General features: G+C 40.4%; 1 pseudogene; it reads right to left on the reverse strand.

The window, feature by feature from the left end:
* Positions 1 to 2569: 2569 nt before the first annotated feature.
* Positions 2570 to 17612, reverse strand: LOC100612315 (tubulin alpha-8 chain-like; annotated as a pseudogene).
* Positions 17613 to 17933: the final 321 nt, after the last annotated feature.

Below are 17933 nucleotides of genomic sequence, written 5' to 3' on the forward strand. Positions count from 1 at the left end.
TATACCTCTGAGAGAAAGGATGAAAACACAGGATCCACTAACACTCTGTTCACTGTGAATTAAAATTAGAAAATTGCTATCAGTCTCACTTCTGAAAGCATTTGTGGAAAACTAGTTCAGGGTTTTCCTCCTTCCACAGCTAAGGAAAGAAAAATAAGATTCTGTATTATACAGTAAGTTGGAAATGTGAGTGAAGTTAGAACTTATGATTCTCTTGTCCTGAGTGGCTTTTGCTCAGCTGTCATTGAGGTTTTAAATTGTACATCAGGCTGTGGTATTAATTCCCTAACAGGCATGGAATTGTAACCATCTACCTCATTCTAGCTCAGCAAAGGAAAATGTATTTTCCCTGCATCACTTTAGAAATTAAAGCTCTTGGCTGGGTGTGGTGGCTCACGCCTGTAATCCCAGCTCTTTGGGAGGCCGAGGTGGGCGGATCACTTGAAGCCAGAAGTTCAAGACTAGCCTGGCCAAAATGGTGAAACCCCATCTCTACTAAAAATACAAAAAATTGGCCAGGCGTGGTGGCAGGAACCTGTAATCCCAGCTACTTGGAGGCTGAGACACGAGAATGGTAATTCCAGCTGACCTTGGTGGTCTTACTATCAGAAATAACTGAAGAAAGTGGATTGACATTTGATAGGTGAATGGGATAATCTTGATAATAATATGGTACTAAGTTAGAGAAGTATTGGGTAATATAGTTTACAGATCCTGTGTAGGCTTCACATTGATGAAGTTACTGTGCTGCTAGCTATCTAATGATTAATATGGTAAAAATCTTAGGTTATCTCGCCCCTTCATCAATTTTTTTTCAAATAAAAAAGCATCTGCAGAGCATAGTTTAGTAACTTTTACTCATATATGAGAAAATTGCTTATTTTCTTGTTTCCTGAAAATCTAAACCAAACATGAAATTTAAGTGAAACAAAGAATAAGGTTTATTTAGTGTAACTACCTGAAATCTCATTTTTCACACGTCAACAATTAAAAGTAGCTAATGTTCATGTAGTCAATAAAATTCAATAAATATTTATTGGTCACCTCCTGTGGTGCCAGGAAGTACACTAGGCAAACATCGTGATATTGGATGAATAAAACGTGGCTCCTGGCCTTGAGGAGTTCAGCGGAGGAAGTAAAGCTTTACTTATTCATAAAGTATATCTGTGATAATAGACTATAGTTCTAGGTACTGAAAAAAATACCTGGAAATGAAATATTAGGTTAGGGATTTGAACTTGGCAAAATGAAAAGCTAAAAATCTTATCTTTTCATAAAAGTCACAATGATATATGGGCTATGATAATAGCTTACAGTTCTAAATGCTATGTGGTAAATAATGTTGATTCTTGGATAAACGATTTCCTCATCATTTTAGTAGGTTAGACATAAAGCTTGAGATATGTACTATTACTCTTAAAGAGTTTGGCAAATTTTATGCATTTTCATGGGTTTATAATCTTGGCACTTTGTTGTTACAATACCTTATGCTTAATTACAGAAGGCTGAAAAAAGAAAAAATAGGGAAAACACTAGCGAATGTTAAAAATGTTTATTATTAAACATCATTCACTAATTCAAAAAGTGTATGCTGAAAATAGGATTGTTTGAGATTTTTCATATCCTTGAGGCTATTATTGGTCTATTGGAAACGACTTTTGTAGATCATGCTACTCTTCACTTTGTGAATGGAATTTTGGCTATGGCAGATAGTACACAGCATCGTTCCCAGTATGTCTAGCAGGCAGCAGACTGAAGTATCTTTTACCAGCACTATTTCTTTCCCTCCCTGCATCACAGATATTTTTAGAAGCTGATACTGGATTTAAGTGAATTTGTCATCGCTCTGCATACATTGTAAAACACAGCCTATTGAAAGCTCCTTTTCAGCTCTCCCTTGCTACTAGTAAAGGAGGAAAATTGCAAGCAGGGTCTCCTTAAACCTGCTTAGAAGTGGGGCAATCATACATGTTGAGAGTACCAAAAGTGCAATTTGAAATTGGTTGTAATTAAGGTGGTTAATGAAAATGACTTAAAAAAAAAAAAACTACATGGAAAGAAAAGTTAATCAAAGAAAATGTGTCACATGACATATGTCATTTTGAAGCATAAGGTAAATATTTCAATATGTCTTCAGTTTTCTCCAAAATATTTTAGAATAAAGACAAACTAATTTTTGAAAACCAAAATTCTATTTCCAACTGCTTCATATCCTTTTTTTTTAAAAGACAGGCAATACTTTATTTAAAACCCGTCACAGAAATGAACAGCTTGAGTCTGTAATACAGCATACATGTTTTAAAGCCTAAGTCAGTAATTGTATATGAGAGCATATACATACACTGCTGCATACAAATTAACTCATCAGACCACAATTTTTCAATGTTTAAAACAGAATAAGCTTCCCTGTGAAAGCAGCATCTGTGCTGGTTTCTTTTTTGTTTTTTGGTTTTTTTGAGACGGAATTTCGCTCTTGTTGCCCAGGCTGGAGTACAAGGGTGCAGTCTTGAATCACTGCAACCTCTGCCTCCCAGGTTCAAGCGATTCTCCTGCCTCTGCTGTTTTAACTTTAGTATTCTTCTTCTTCACCCTCTTTTTCAACAGACTCCACACCAACATCCTCATAATCCTTCTCAAGGGCAGCCATGTCCTCACGGACCTCAGAAAACTCTCCTTCCTCCATTTCCTTACCCACTTACCAATGAACAAAGACGTGCTTGGAATACATCAGGTCAAACTTGTGGTCCAGGTGAGCCCAGGTCTCAGCAATGGCTGTGTTGTTGCCCAACATGCACACAGCTCTCTGTATCTCAGTCAGGTCTCTGCCAGGCACCACAGTGGGAGGCTAGTAATTAATGCCATCTTGAAGCCAGTGGGGCACCAATCCACAGACTGTATGGTACGCTCAGTCTTGATGGTGGCAATGGCAGCACTGACATCTTTGGGAACCACATCTTTATGGTACAACAAGCAGCAAGCCATGTATTTACCATAGTAAGGGTCATGTTTCACCACCTGGCTGGCTTGCTCAAAGAAAGCATTGGTAATCTCTGCTACAGAAAGCTGTCTATGGTAGGCTTTCCCAGTAGAGATGATGAGGGTGTATTAATTTGTTTTCATACTGCTGATAAAGACATACCCAAGGCTGGGCAATTTACAAAAGCAAGAGGTTTATTGGACTTACAGCTCCACATGGCTGGGGAGGCCTCACAATCATGGTGGAAGACAAGGAGGAGCAAGTCACATCTTACATGGATGGCAGCAGGCAAAGAGAGAGCTTGTGCAGAGAAACTCCAGTTTCTAATAGCCAACAGATCTTGTGAGAGTTATTCACTATCATGAAAACAGCACCGGAAAGACCCATCCCCATGATTTAATCATCTTCCACCAAGTCTCTCCCGCAACACATGGGAATTATGGTAGCTACAAAATGAGATTTGGGTGGGGACACAGAGCCAAATCATATCAGAGGGCATAGTTGCCCAGAGAGAAGTGGATGCAGGGATAGGACACCAGGTTGGTCTGGAGTTCTGTCAGATCAATATTTAGGGTTCCATCAAATCTCAGGGAAGCAGTGACAGAGGACACAATTTGACCTATGAACCTATTTAGGTTAGTGTAGGTTGGGGGCTTAATATCAAGGTTTCTATAACAGATGCCCTAAATGGCCTCACTGTCTATCATGAAAGCACAATCGGAGTGCTCCAGGGTGATGTGGGTGGTGAGAGCGGAGTTGTAGGGCTCTAGTACAGGTATGGAAACCTGAGGAGCTGGGTAAATGGAGAACTCCAGCTCGGATTTCTTACCATAGTCAACAGAGAGACATTCCATGAGCAGGGAGGTGAACCCAGAACCAGTTCCCCTGCCAAAGCTGTGAAAACCAAGAAGCCCCGAAGGCCTGTGCACAAGTTGGCCAGTTTATGAATTTGGCCCAACATGAAGTCAATTATCTCCTTGCCAATGGTGTAGTGCCCTCGGGCATAATTATTGGCAGCATCTTCCTTGCCCGTGATGATATGCTCAGGTTGGAAGAGCTTACGGTATGTGCCAGAGCAAACTTCGTCAATGACCATGGGTTCCAGGTCTACAAACACTGCTTGGGCAAGGGCTTGGTTTCTGTTTCACAGCTACCTAGCAGATGACAGAGATGAAGAGGAGAGGTTGTTGCTTCTTACAGACCGACTCTTAAACAGTTGATGTAAGGGAACCTTCATCTCCTTTTTTTTTTTTTTAACAGGGGCTTATTTGTAGAGCAGTTTGAGATCCACAGGGAAAGTGAGCAGAAAGTACAAAGTTCCCATATACCTCCTGCCCACCACAACATGCACAGCCTCCCCCACTATCAACATCTGGCACCAGAGTGGTACATTCATTACAATCAATGAACCTACATCGAGGCATCATGGCCACCCAGAATCCCATAGTGTACATTTGCGTTCACTCTTGGTACTGTGCATTCTATGGATTTTGGCAAATGTACAGTGACATGTACCTACCATTGTACTGTCATAAGTAGTTTTACTGTCCTAAATTCCTCTGAGCTCTGCCTATTCACTCCTCCTCATCTACTTTTAAAAAAGCCAAACTGCTCAATATCTATTATCTGCCTAACCTGGGATTTCTCAATCTCAGACTCTTGACATTTTGAACAGGAAAATTCTTTTGAAGCAGATGTCCAGTACATTCTAGGATATATAGCAGCATCCTGGCCTCTACCCAATCAATGCCAGAAACCCTGCCATTCTTAGTTGTGAGAATCAAAAATGTCTCCAGACATTGCTAAATGTCCCCTGGGAGCAGGTAGCAAAATCATTCCTGTTAAGAACCACTGGCCTAATCTAAGGCATACTCTACTTCCAAATGAATGTCTATATTATTCTATTATGACTTGTACAGTTAGTCATTAAATGCTATCAACAAATATTTATTAGGCTTACTATGTGCTGGATACTATAAATGTATTCCACACTAGCCAGTCAAGAGCTATTAAATTCTTAATATATTAATAAGTGACAGGGAGAGGCATGAGTTGTTGCAACAAACATTTAAAAAATCTACATGCAGTAGCTACATTGAATCTTGAGGCATGATTGATTAAATTGATATAGCGATCTTCACGATCTAGTTCACAGCAGAATGAACGCAGAGGGAAAATGCATTGATCATTAAGATTGCTTAACTGATTGGACCTGCTATGCAGTGATCTGCTTCAGCAGCCACATGCAAGAGACGGACACTGCCTCTACAGGGAAATAATTCTGAGTAATTAGCCAGGGAAGACTCTATACAAATCCCCACTCCCACCCTAACTCCACCACTGTTTTCCCATGATAGCAAGGGATATTTACCTGATTCCCTTGTGAAATTGCCATAAGTGCCTCAGTGCTCCTTTCATTTTGCCTCTGTAGATAGAGGCAGGACTGATGATAAGCTGGTTTGCTTTCTGGTTGGCCAGTACTTGTGCTGTTCAGATCACTAAATCAAATGTAACCAAGCAAGTTATAATTTGAGATTTTATTTCGAGATTCTCCTTGTAAAGATTTAGGCATTAAAGTAGTCACACAGAATCCAAGAAACAACTGTCAGAAATGGAAAGGGGAATTGGAGTGGTAGACAATGAGACATCTTGGCAAAACTAATTGTATTTGCATATGGCCTCAAATTATGGGTTTCCTCCTTCTCTTTCTCCTTTTCCTTTTTTGGACAGACTTATTACTGTCATTTTGATTTCTCCCTGCTTTTGATTCTTTTTAATGATAAGTCAAAAATAAATAAATTCAAAATTGACTCATTGAAGGCAGTTAACTACATTTAACTTTTATTTCCAAGGCACTTCTTGGAGGATGTGGGTCTACTTATTCCTTGTTTGTTAAAGTGAACTGATATGTATATTCCCCTTTGTGGACCTCTAAATTGGTCTTCTCATCTATAACTTGTAAGATTCCTTCCAGCTCTAATTGTCTATGATCTGTTGGCTACTATAATAAATGTATACTAGACCATGATGCATGCTGGGACCTCAGCAGAAGGAAGAAGAGGAAAGGAGTAGGAAAGAATCTTGGAAAAGGCTAGATTGAAATTTCATGGACTAACTTGGTTGCAGGAATGTACCTTCAAGATTGTGTTTGGGGCCAGGTGCAGTGGCTTACACCTGTAATCCCAGCAATTTGGGAGGCTAAGGCAGGAGGATTGTTTAAGGCCAGGAGTTCAAGACAAGCCAGTACAATATAGCGAGATCCGACCTCTATAAAAAATTTAAAAATTGTCAGGGCATTGTGCCACATGACTGTACTCCCAGATACTTGGGAGGCTGAGGTGGGAGGATTGCCTGAGCCCAGGAAGTTGAGGCTGCAGTGAGCTGAAATGACGCCACTGCACTCCAGCCTGGGTGACAGATCAAGACGCTGTCACAACATTTTTTTAAAAAAAATGATTGTGTTTGGCATGTCAAATCAAAGTTCAAAGGATGAGACAAATGGGTTTTATTCAAAGGATGATCAAGTCCTGGAGTTGGGTAAGGGAAAGCAGTAGAACCAAACATTTGCTGGCAAGAACTGATCCCAGATGGTCTATTTGGATTACAGCAAGATGCCAGCTAAAAGAGGAAGCTATGCAAAACAGGATCCAGCTCCCAGGGGCAATGGGAGTAGGAAGGATTTCTTAGAGAATCAGAGTCTTAGGCAATTAGGCTGGAACTGAGGATTAGTTCTAGCCTCAAAGTGGGAATTATAACCCTAATCAGAAAACTAAGGCAAAAAGTCAATCACAGAGGGTAATCCAACACTAGAGGGGGATGGGTGGTCAGAGAAGAGGTTGCAGTTCAGTGAACACACAACAGACATAAAGGTGCCTGGGGGATCATGTCTATTTTATCATGCCCACCGTCAGGAGGGAATGCCTAGTGTCCTGCTGGTTGTAGGCAGGATTTGGTTCACTCAATGTAGGAGGCAGAATAGTCCCAGCCTCTGCCAGAGCAGGGCTAGGAAAGGCTACCTCATATACTTTGTTACACTTAATTCTTCTCTTTGTCAATTCTTAAATAGTCACAAAACATCATACTCATCAATTGCTATGGTTTTTATTTCTACCCTGAGTTGTATGCAACTTCTTAAAGAATTAAACATGATCAGGCCCTAAATATTGTGCTATGAAATTTCTGTATATCCACGGACTTTATACACTAAACCAAGTTCGGCAAACTTTTTCTGTACAGGTCTGGACAGTAAATATTTAAGGCTCTCCAGACCATAGGGTGTTGGTCACAAGTACTCACCTCTGCCATTGTAGCATGAAGGTAGCCATATTCAATATGAAAACAGATAAGCATGGCTGTGTTCCAATAAGTCTTTATTTACGGACCTTGAAATTTGAATTTCATAAAATTTTCACGTCACGAAATAGTATTCATTTTTATTTTTTTAGCAACTTAAACGTGTACAAATCATTCTTAGCTCATGGGTCATACAAAAACAAGCAGTAGGTCATAGTTTGCAACTCCTGTACTAAACTTAAACAAACGATAGTTTATTTAGTGAACAATGATCTGCCTAATTCTGCCTAGCAGGCCTCCAACACTATAATCAGGGCCACGTAATCCTATTGGTAGGATTAGCCTTGCTCCAAGTTCTGGTAAAAATCAGGTCACAGACAGTGAGAACATAAGAAACTCTACCTATCATCCATTCTTTATAAAAGTCAACCTGTTTGATGGCCCTGCACTATTTCTGCACTTTGTTCTGTAATAACTCTCTGATCTGGTTGCTATTAATGAATCCACTTGAATTGCACTCCAGTTCCCACAGATATTCTTTCTTTTATGTATGAATTTCTGCTTGACATTCAGTTTCTACAGAACTAGAGTCTCGCCATGACTCGTCCAAAATCAGAGTCCTAGAGATGGGAGTGTTGTATGTTAACCTTAATGCCTGTGGCTGAGTCCCTGTAATTTACTATCTCATCTTCCTGATGTTCCTCTCTACCTTCCTGAATCATCCTCCTGTGTTTGGTCCAGTTCTAGGCCTTGTTGACCTGGCCAGTCTCACCGATTTCACCGAGTCTGACTGAGGCAGTATCATATGAACAAAGGAGCATGCAGAAAAATAGATGGAAAATAATAAACATATAAAAACTGTTTGAATAGCTTTTATTATAACCAAAAACCAAGATAGCACAAACTCTTTGTTTTATTCCATCCTTGATGAAGCAAAAGTGTTCAGAACTGAAATTCTTCCTATCACAATGGCTGTTCAACACTGAAGTAAAAATTATACACAATAAAATTCTTAGCGACTGCATCAAGACACAATAGTAATTATTTAGTTTTGACCTTTACAAATCTCAACTTTTGAGCCTCTGAGTTCATTTTTTATAGTTTTGGTTCATTCTTGTCTAATCAAGGCTGTTCCAAATTTTTGTGGAAGTGATTCAGTCACATAAGTTTAGTATTTTTTTCTAATTCTCTTTCATACATACTGAACTCTAGCTTATAATAGGTAGCTGTCCCCAGTTACCAATGTATAAACTACTTCTTAAAGAGGAAACTATACACTATAATGTAGATAAGACTATATTTCAACTTTTCATCAATACATCATACAATCTTGCAAAGACAATTAGAAAAAAAAAACTGAAGTGGTAGCTCCCCATCTTGAGTTCACGTATTTTCTGGGATAAAATCTAGGAATGTATATTTCTGATCTATATTGTACCTGATATTTTGTCAAGAGGAATATATTTTATCTGCTCTGCATCAAGATTTTCAGATGTGGTTAGTTATGAAAAATATGCCTGTGATTTAGTTATGCTTAAGGATGAAGATAGCATGACATAAGGATTTAGAGTGATCATTATTAAAGACCTAACTGGGATATAATTCTAAACTCAAATATCTAGACATAGACACATACTTTTGTTCCAAGTAAAAGACTAGGTTTGCAGTTATTAACATTTAATAACAGTAAATAACAGAATATACCTGTTATTCTCCACAATCAGGACATGCCTATATGCTGCTATCAAATTGGCAGTATTTGGTTACTTCAGTTATGTTTATTCAGCTATCTTATTTGGCACAGACTAAAATATTGACACTTTGGGAACCACTTCAGGTTTTTTGTTGTACAAATATTATCTCAGAGCAAAGCCTATAAACTCCTCAGTGAATGTATCTGTCTTATGGGAAAATAGGTCTCATTACTTTATATTCCCATGAACCACACAATCCTTAATCACAGGCAAAGAAAATGTACCTTGAACCACAAAAGAAACATAGGAAAATACAGAGGAAACTAAGAATAGTGCAAATCTAACCAGCTCCACCTTCCAACATAGATGCTACTTTCACTGGCTTAAAACCATACTGGCCAGGTACGGTGGCTCATACCTGTAGTCCCAGCTCTGGAGGCTGAGGTAGGTGGATCTCTTGAGCCCAGAAGTTCAAGATTAGCCCAGGCTACATTGTGAAACTCCATCTCTACAAAAAAAAAAAAAAAAAAAAAAAAAAAAAAGAAAAGAAAAGAAAAGAAAAGAAAAGAAAGAAAGAGAAAAATTAGCCAAGCATGGTGGCACATGCCTGTAGTCCCAGCTACTCAGGAGGCTGAGGTAGGAGGATTGCTTGAGTCTAGGAAGTAAAGGCTTCAGTGGGCCACAATTGCACCACTGGACTCCAGCCTGGGTGACAGAGCATGACTATATATATATACACATACAGACACAGGGTTATATATATATGTATAACCATACCAGTGGTTCTTTGGTCACTGCTTGGAGCTTGGAACTATAATGAAGGAATAGGAAGTCTTTCCTTTCTTCAGTTCTTCAGTTTGGATAACAGGAACTTTATTTGCACATTCAGATTTAGTACTACAAGGTTTTTGCTTAACCTCATTTATCTTAGATTTATCTTATATCTACACCACCTTTCTTTCATGCTGGACATTGCAGTGATATGGAAGAGGCATTTGGGATCCTGTCAGCATTTATTAAGATGAGAGAAACTAGAGTCTCTTTAAATGGCAATGGAAATGAGCCAGAAAACCAGGGAAAATGGAAGATTCAGGGAAGAGGGGATAATCAATAGTGTAAGATTCCTAATAAAGTGGGAATAGGGATACTTCACTCATAATATCTCTAGGCAACAATTAGGATATATGTGCTGGAATCATGCAAAGTCTTTGTCATTTGGATGGCTCCCATCTCTGGATTCTGTGGGAATACAGGTTTCCCTTTATTTTGATCTTGTCATGGCCTTTTGTTCTCAGGAGGAGCATTGTATGTCGGTCCTCTGCTGTGCGTGGCAGTGACAGACCTCAGAATAGAACTGGCTTGGATTCCCAGGCAATGTTCTTTCCTCACACCATACTGTTGTTGAAAACAGTGTTGTTTCTAAAAATTACTTTCACTATTTTTTATTGCTGATTAACAATTTTCTCTGCTTTTCAGTACATTCCACGTAACTATTTGATTTGGAAATATTTTTTTGCATATGAAATTAATCCCAGGGCCAGGGTGTCTAAGAAAGCCAGCCCTCCTGCTCCCATTGCCTGCCATGTCCCTTTCAGCACCACAAACTCATCAGAAAATATAGAGAAAACCAAAAATAATCTTAACCTAACCAGATTTACCTCCCAATTTTGACATTGCTTTCATCAGGATCAGTGGTTTAAAACCATGTCACTGGTTCCTGGTTCACTGCTTAAAACTATGACTATAGAAAAGGCCGTCTTTTCCTTTATTATACAGACTTATATTTGTAAATTCCCCAGAAACAAACTCAATAATAAGCCCATAGGCAGTGTGTATAAATTCCTTGCTAAGGCAGTACCCTCCAGTACTCTTCCATTATCCTTTCACTACTTAATCTACCACATCTCTAAGATGTGAGTCACCTATTCAGGTGCCCACCATTTTTCATCACTTAAATTGTGATTTTTTTTTTTTTTTTGGTTCTTTACGCTCATACCTTCACTCTATTTTAATAAGACCCTTGTAAACTCTCTTTATGTGCATTGCCTTGCTGTTTTTTGTTTTTTCTCTTTCATAACATTGGCTGAGAAGGCTCTTGTGTGACACTTAATGAGCTTTTGTTGCTACAGGGACTGGTGGGTGGGCTGGAAGCTAAACCCATTAACTATAGCCCACTTTCTTAAACTTAAAGCACTAAAAGTCAAAAGTATACAAGAATTCTGTATTGGTCATATCCAGCCTTCCCTTCTCTTGTGGCATCCTGCATTCTGACTAATTCCTGAGGGCCATGTCAAAGGTCCCCACTAGAAGGCCTAATGCTGTAAATGAAGACACACAATGAACTGGGAACTGGCACTAGGAAGTTCGAGATCAGTCCTATAATTTCTTATTGACACGCTCCTCAAACATCCAGGTGGTCCTTTCATTTTATGATGTCTATATTTCTACGAATCAATTTTGTTTAGTATCATCTCCTGCAAACAAGAGCCAATAACTCTGCTGGCTCTTCTTTTACCTTTTCATCTCACATAGTGACACTTCTCAATTGGGTCACCATGTTGATAGTGTTATCTTTTGTTACATCAATTTTGGCTCCTGCTTCTTAAGCCTACTCTTCATGTATTGTGAGACCATGCTGCCTTTCTTCTGATGCTCTGCCAATGTGATATTACGCAACACCTGTGACCGGTGTGGTTGGCCATGGCCAGACCTGACCAGAATAGGCTTCAGTGAGGACCAAAATGGAAACTAGGTCCTGTAGTTCAGGCACAGAAAAACAGAGATTACTCTTGGGCTGACACAGCAAGAATTTCAAGGCCCCAGCACAGAACATGAGCCTTGGTGACATGACATCTTGAATAGGGAAATTATTGCCTTCTGTAGTAAAATGAGTTGTCTCTGGATGCTGAATAAGGGGCCAGGGAGGTGGGTGTAAAATACAGGAACCCAAAGTTCTTAACTCTCAAACCTGGTAGCGGTTTCCCTCTGTGTGGGATGCCAAGTCTATAGAACTTAGGGCATGACTCTGAGAGATACACGGGAGGCCGTCAGCAGTCAAGTCATCCCTAGTGTCTTTTTTTTTTTTTTTTTTTTGAGACGAAGTCTCGCTCTTGTCCCCCAGGCTGGAGGGCAATGGCGCGATCTCGGCTCACTGCAACCTCTGCCTCCTGGGTTCAAGCGACTCTCCTGCCTCAGCCTCCCGAGTAGCTGGGATTACAGGCACCTGCCACCACCCCGGCTAATTTTTGTGCTTTTAGTAGAGACGGGGTTTCACCATGTTGGCCAGACTGGTCTCAAACTCCTGACCTCAGGTGATCCACCCTCCTCGGCCTCCCAAAGTTCTGGGATTACAGGCATGAGCCACCACACCTGGCCATCCCTAGTGTCTTTACAAATTATTTACCTCCCAACTTTGACACTGCTTTCATTCAGGATCAGTGGTTTAGTCATCCCTAGTGTCTTTACAAATGCATCTCTAGTGCATTTGTATCCTTTCGGCTGCTGATCTGCTACTTTTACTTTGAGTGTAAACCAAAGGAGACGTCACCTCAAAAGGTGGACCAGACTTCCTCAATCAGCCTCTTGTGACTGGAAATCAGCTGTTCCTTTTTTATATTTCCGCTGATCTATAAACCTTATCAGGGGGTCTGCAGGCAACATATCAAGGAAGGAGCTCTGTGGTAGGATTTGCCTCACCCCTCTTTTCACATTCATTTATTTTCCCCATCCCCTTTGTTCTAATTTTAAAACCATTGATCCTGGGCATGTGACAGCATTGAAATGGAATAAAATCATTTATTCTTTCAAGAAATATTTTTTGAGCACCACACTGTGCCAGGCACTGTTTTGAGTAGTGAGGATGCAGCAGTGGACATAAAGAGAAAAATCCTGCCCTTGTGGAGCTGACATTAGTATGTTAGACGAAGAAAAGTGATATGGAGGAAATAAGCAAGAAAGGGAAGTATGGTGTACTAGGGGTTCCCTTAAATAGGGTGGTCAGGGAAAACATCACTGAGATGGCGACATTTGAGGAAAGGCCTGAAGGAAGTGAGGGAGCGATTCATGTGTTATCTTAAGGAAGAGAGTTCCAGGTGGAGAGAATAAGAGGTGAACAAGTCCTGAGGTAGAAACAGGCTTAGGATGTGTTAGAGACAGCAAGGAGTGTCCTATACGGCGCCTTGCTCCACACTTTTGCTTGTGGGCACTTTGCAGTATCCACAAGCAATTGCAGGATAACTTTTATATATCCACTGTTAGGGAAACAGGAGCCTAGGAAAGCCAGAGTGACATCATTTTAAAACCAACTCTGGCTGGGCACGGTGGCTCACGCCTGTAAATCCCAGCACTTTGGGAGGCCGAGGCAGGCGGATCACTTGAGGTCAGGAGTTCAAGACCAGCCTGGCCAACATGGTAAAACCCCATCTCTACTAAAAATACAAAAATTAGCCAAGCGTGTTGGCAGGTGCCTGTAATCCCAGTCACTCGGGAGGCTGAGGCAGGAGAATCGCTTGAACCCAGGAGGCAGAGGTTGCAGTGAGCCAAGATTGCGCTACTGTACTCCAGCCTGGGTGACACAGTGAGACTCCGTCTCAAAATAAATAAATAAATAAATAAATAACCAAAAGACTCCATCTTGAGACTAACAAGGCACGTTCCTTGCTAGTCACCACCCATGGTCCTAAGATGTTTACAGCTAAATAAAAAAGCTTGGCAAGGCCTGCAAGGACAAACTCCTACAACAACAGATAGTTCAGGAGTCCCAATACCCACAACAATATGTTTTCAAGATGCTTTGATATACATACACAATAAAATGTCAAGGATAGTTTTCTTTAAATCAACAGAATAATAAATTTTGTCATCCTGTCTGCTCACTCGCACATAGGCACAGCTTAATTTAGCCTTTGCATAGACAAGGACCCTATATAAGAAAAACTTAAAGATGGCGTATTCTGCTTGCTTTCTGAGGACACCCTACTCTGTAATGGAGTCACTTTCAATAAGCTATCTCTTCTCACTGTACTCTGTGACTTGCCTTGAATTCCTTCCTGCGTGAGATCCAAGAACCCTCCCTTGGGGTCTGAATTGAGGCCTCTTTTTTCCAGTAACACAACCATGGCTGGAAGAGAAAGTCATGATTTGCTGAAGATCAAACAGCTTTTTAAAATTCACCCATAATGAATATTCTTTCTCCTGCCTTCCATGAACGTTTTCTGTGATATCTCAAGCCCAAGTCCTGCTAGTTATCTTCTAGATGAGGCCCACCGCTAGTCTTGTCTGTATTGAGTATAAATTAGCTGTTAACTATATAAAATCCAAATTCAGTAATGCCAGTGGTATCCAGTTACTAACATCTCTCACCTCCCTTTTAAAAGCATTGTTGTTACACCCAATAATAGTAATAATAATAAGAGGTATCATATACTGAGTGCCTGCCATGTGCTGCAAGCTTTATAGATGTTACATAACTTAATCCCTCAACAACCCTGTGGGGTAAATATTATTATATACATTTCGCAAATGAGGTTGCTGAGGCTCAGGAAGAATGAATGCAATGCTTAAGGTAATATAGCTAGTAAATGGTAGAGCCAGGATTTAAAACTGTGCCTGAGCCAGAAGCTTACTATATACTGTGCTGCTGGTCTCCCTAGATAGGTTGCTTCCTCAAAAATGTGGTGGCTTAGACCTAAGCCTTGGGACCATCTTTTGAAGGTATGTCTCTTGAAAACTTGGGAGTTTTGGCCTCCATAGTAGGTCCAATCACTATCTTAGACAGCAGCAAGGCTTCATTTTCCCTGATCTTTTCTGTGGTCTTAATTTAAATTTCCCTCTGTTCTAATAAGACTTTACTTACCCTTCCTATATCTAGGACAGATGTTCTATCTTTTGAGAAATTGATCTTAGCTACTATCTGACCAGGATCAGAAAAGTCTGTCTCTTCTCATTTGATTACACAGCACCCTTTGCTCTAGTGCTTACTTCCTAGCAATCCTGCTGACTTAACTTTTTTGTCACTTTTTTTTCCAGAGGTCTTTGTTAAATGACCTTCATTTTAGTGTTCTTCTAGGCCAATTCTAATTTGGCATATTTTTGCTGCCTTCAGATGGTCATCTTTTTTCCTTAATGCAGTTGGCATCAACTCCCACAATCACTATTTGGCCAAATAACCTTTAATATCTTTTCCCATTCGTGTTCCCATATTGCTTTATGAGTCATATTCAATTTTGAGCTTTCCTCTCTCCAATCCATATCCAAGAGCAAATATGTCACGAATAATTTTTTCTTTCTTTTTTTTTTTTTTTGAGACGGAGTCTCGCTCTGTCCCCCAGGCTGGAGTGCAGTGGCGCAATCTCGGCTCACTGCAAGCTCCGCCTCCCAGGTTCACGCCATTCTCCTGCCTCAGCCTCCCGAGTAGCTGGGACTACAGGCGCCCGCCACCACGCCCGGCTAATTTTTTGTGTTTTTAGTAGAGACGGGGTTTCACCATGTTAGCCAGGATGGTCTCGATCTCCTGACCTCGTGATCCGCCCGCCTCGGCCTCCCAAAGTGCTGGGATTACAGGCGTGAACATTCAACCATTTTCATTCTTCTTAAATCATTTTGCCTTAGGACACCCTCCATTACCACTGCCAGTAAATTAGTGAGTTTCAGTGCTTCAAGGAATGGTTAACACCATATAGAAAACAAGTAGTCCTAACTGGGATTTTATTATCAAATTAGATGTTTAATTCCCTGAGGACTTCTCAGGAAAACAGCAGTCTTGGAGTCAGAGACTTCTAAATTCCTTTTGTATAGCAAGAGCCAAGCCTATCACACCCACCAGGATGGCTATAATCAAAAAGAAACAGTGTTAATAAGAATGAGCAGAAATTGGAATCCTCATACTCTGTTGGTAGAAATGTAAAATGATGTAGCCACTATGAAAAACAGTTCGGCAGTTCCTCAAAAAGTTAAACATAGAATTACCATATGACCCTGCAATTCCATTCCTAGGTATACACCCAAAAGGATTAAAAACAGGTATCCAAACAAAAACTTTTACATGAGTGTTCAAAGCAACACTGCTCACAATAGCCAAAAGATGGAAGCAACGAAACATTCATCAGCAAATGAATGGATAAACAAAATGTGGTAGAGTCATATGATGAAATATTATTCAGTGTTAAAAAGGAATGAAATACTGATACACTGCTATAATGTAGATGAACCTCAAAAACAGTATGCTAAGTAAAATCAGCCAGATACAAAGCAACATATATTGTATGACTCCATATATTGCATGAAATGTCCACAATAGGCAAATACATAGAGACAGAAAGTAGATGAGTGGTTGCCTGGGTCTGGAGGTAGGAAAGTGGATTAACTGTACATGGGCATGAATGATCTTATTGGGATAATGAAAATGTTTAAAAAGCGAAAAGTACGGTGATAGTTATACAACTCTAAATGTACTAAAAAGCCATTGAATTGTACATTTAAAACGGATGAATTTTATGGTATGTAAGTTTCACTGCAGTGAAGCTGTAGGAGAGAGAGAGAAAGACAGAGAAAGAGAAAGAGAGAAATTGAAGGCAAGCCTGGAGCCTGGCCAGTTGGCATTCTAGAGCTTTACTAGTTCGGGAGATCAAGAGATGATTTAAGTGAAGGGTACACTATCCAGAAACAAAACTGTAGCATTCTGAGAAGTGAGAGACAGAGAGAAAAAAGAAAGGGTAAGAGGCCACAAAGGAAGCAGAAGAACCCATAGATAAATGTGCCACTCTACCCCGCCCCACCACACACCCCATTATCATAAGTGTGGAATCTGGGGACATTTTCCAACAGGTTTAGGGGAAAAATAAAAAACAAAGTGGAATTATTCCAAATTTGGTCTTTGGAACTCTGGGACACCACTGTTGTGGTTTAAATGTTTGTCTGCTCCCAAACTCATGTTGACTTTTAATTGATGTGGCGCCTTTAAGAGATGATTAGGTGATGACAGAACCATCATGAATGGATTCATGCCCTTATTGCAGAAGTGGGTTAGTTATCACAAGACTGAATTTGTAATGAAAGTGAGTTTTGCCTGATTTCTTCTCTCTGTCTCATGTTTGCTTCAGCCTTCTGTCCTTCTGCCATGGGATGACCCTCATCAGATGTTGGTGCCATGCTCTTGGACTTCTCAGCCTCCAGAATTGTGAGAAATAGATGTCTTTTCTTTATAAATCACTCTGAGTAACAGAAAATAGACTAAAACAAGCACCTTTCTGAGTGCCCCCTCACTAACAAGGGATAATCATAACAGAAGAAAAATGGATGCAAGGCAGATCTAGGCAGAGAGAGGGCCAAGTCTCCCTCAGCTTTTACCTGGCATAAATGTATCCAGATATTTTCACATGCTCCCAGTGGAGGATATAGAAAATAGCTGGATATTTACAGCCGGCAGGTCTCCCATGGGGCCACTGCCACGAGGAGCAAGTTGACGCTACTGCAAGGGCCGCAGGTGGACAATCTAACTCTGGGGCTGGATGGAGGATGTGGTTGAGATTCAGAGGGCCTGAAAGGCAGACAAGGGAAGAGGTGAGTCTAAGTCAGCAGAATGGTGGATAACTCTGGGCCTAGATGAGCTGAGAGAATAGACCTTGTATTTCACAAGTCCTGGACTTCATCGTCGAATGCCCGAATAGTTCCTAATGATTGAGGGGGACATTGCTGAGGAAATTACTGCAGAGGCCAATAAGGACCCACACAAAGATGTCCATGTCAACTCATTGCCTCTTCTCTGTCTTAGAGAGGAAGGAGGTAGGTGTGGCGAGTTGAAATTCTAAAACACTGAGAAGTATCCAAAGGAACTCAGTTAACCCAGAAAAGACTTTTTAATGGAAAGAGACTGGTTTTCCATTATGATTTAGCATAGTAATAAGACACGTTGACTTAGTTCTCAATTGAGCACAATGGACCAAGGCCTGTACTTAACTGCTCACTCACAG

Source organism: Pan troglodytes, chromosome X (genome assembly GCF_028858775.2).
Source record: "Pan troglodytes isolate AG18354 chromosome X, NHGRI_mPanTro3-v2.0_pri, whole genome shotgun sequence".
Taxonomy (NCBI): domain Eukaryota; kingdom Metazoa; phylum Chordata; class Mammalia; order Primates; family Hominidae; genus Pan; species Pan troglodytes.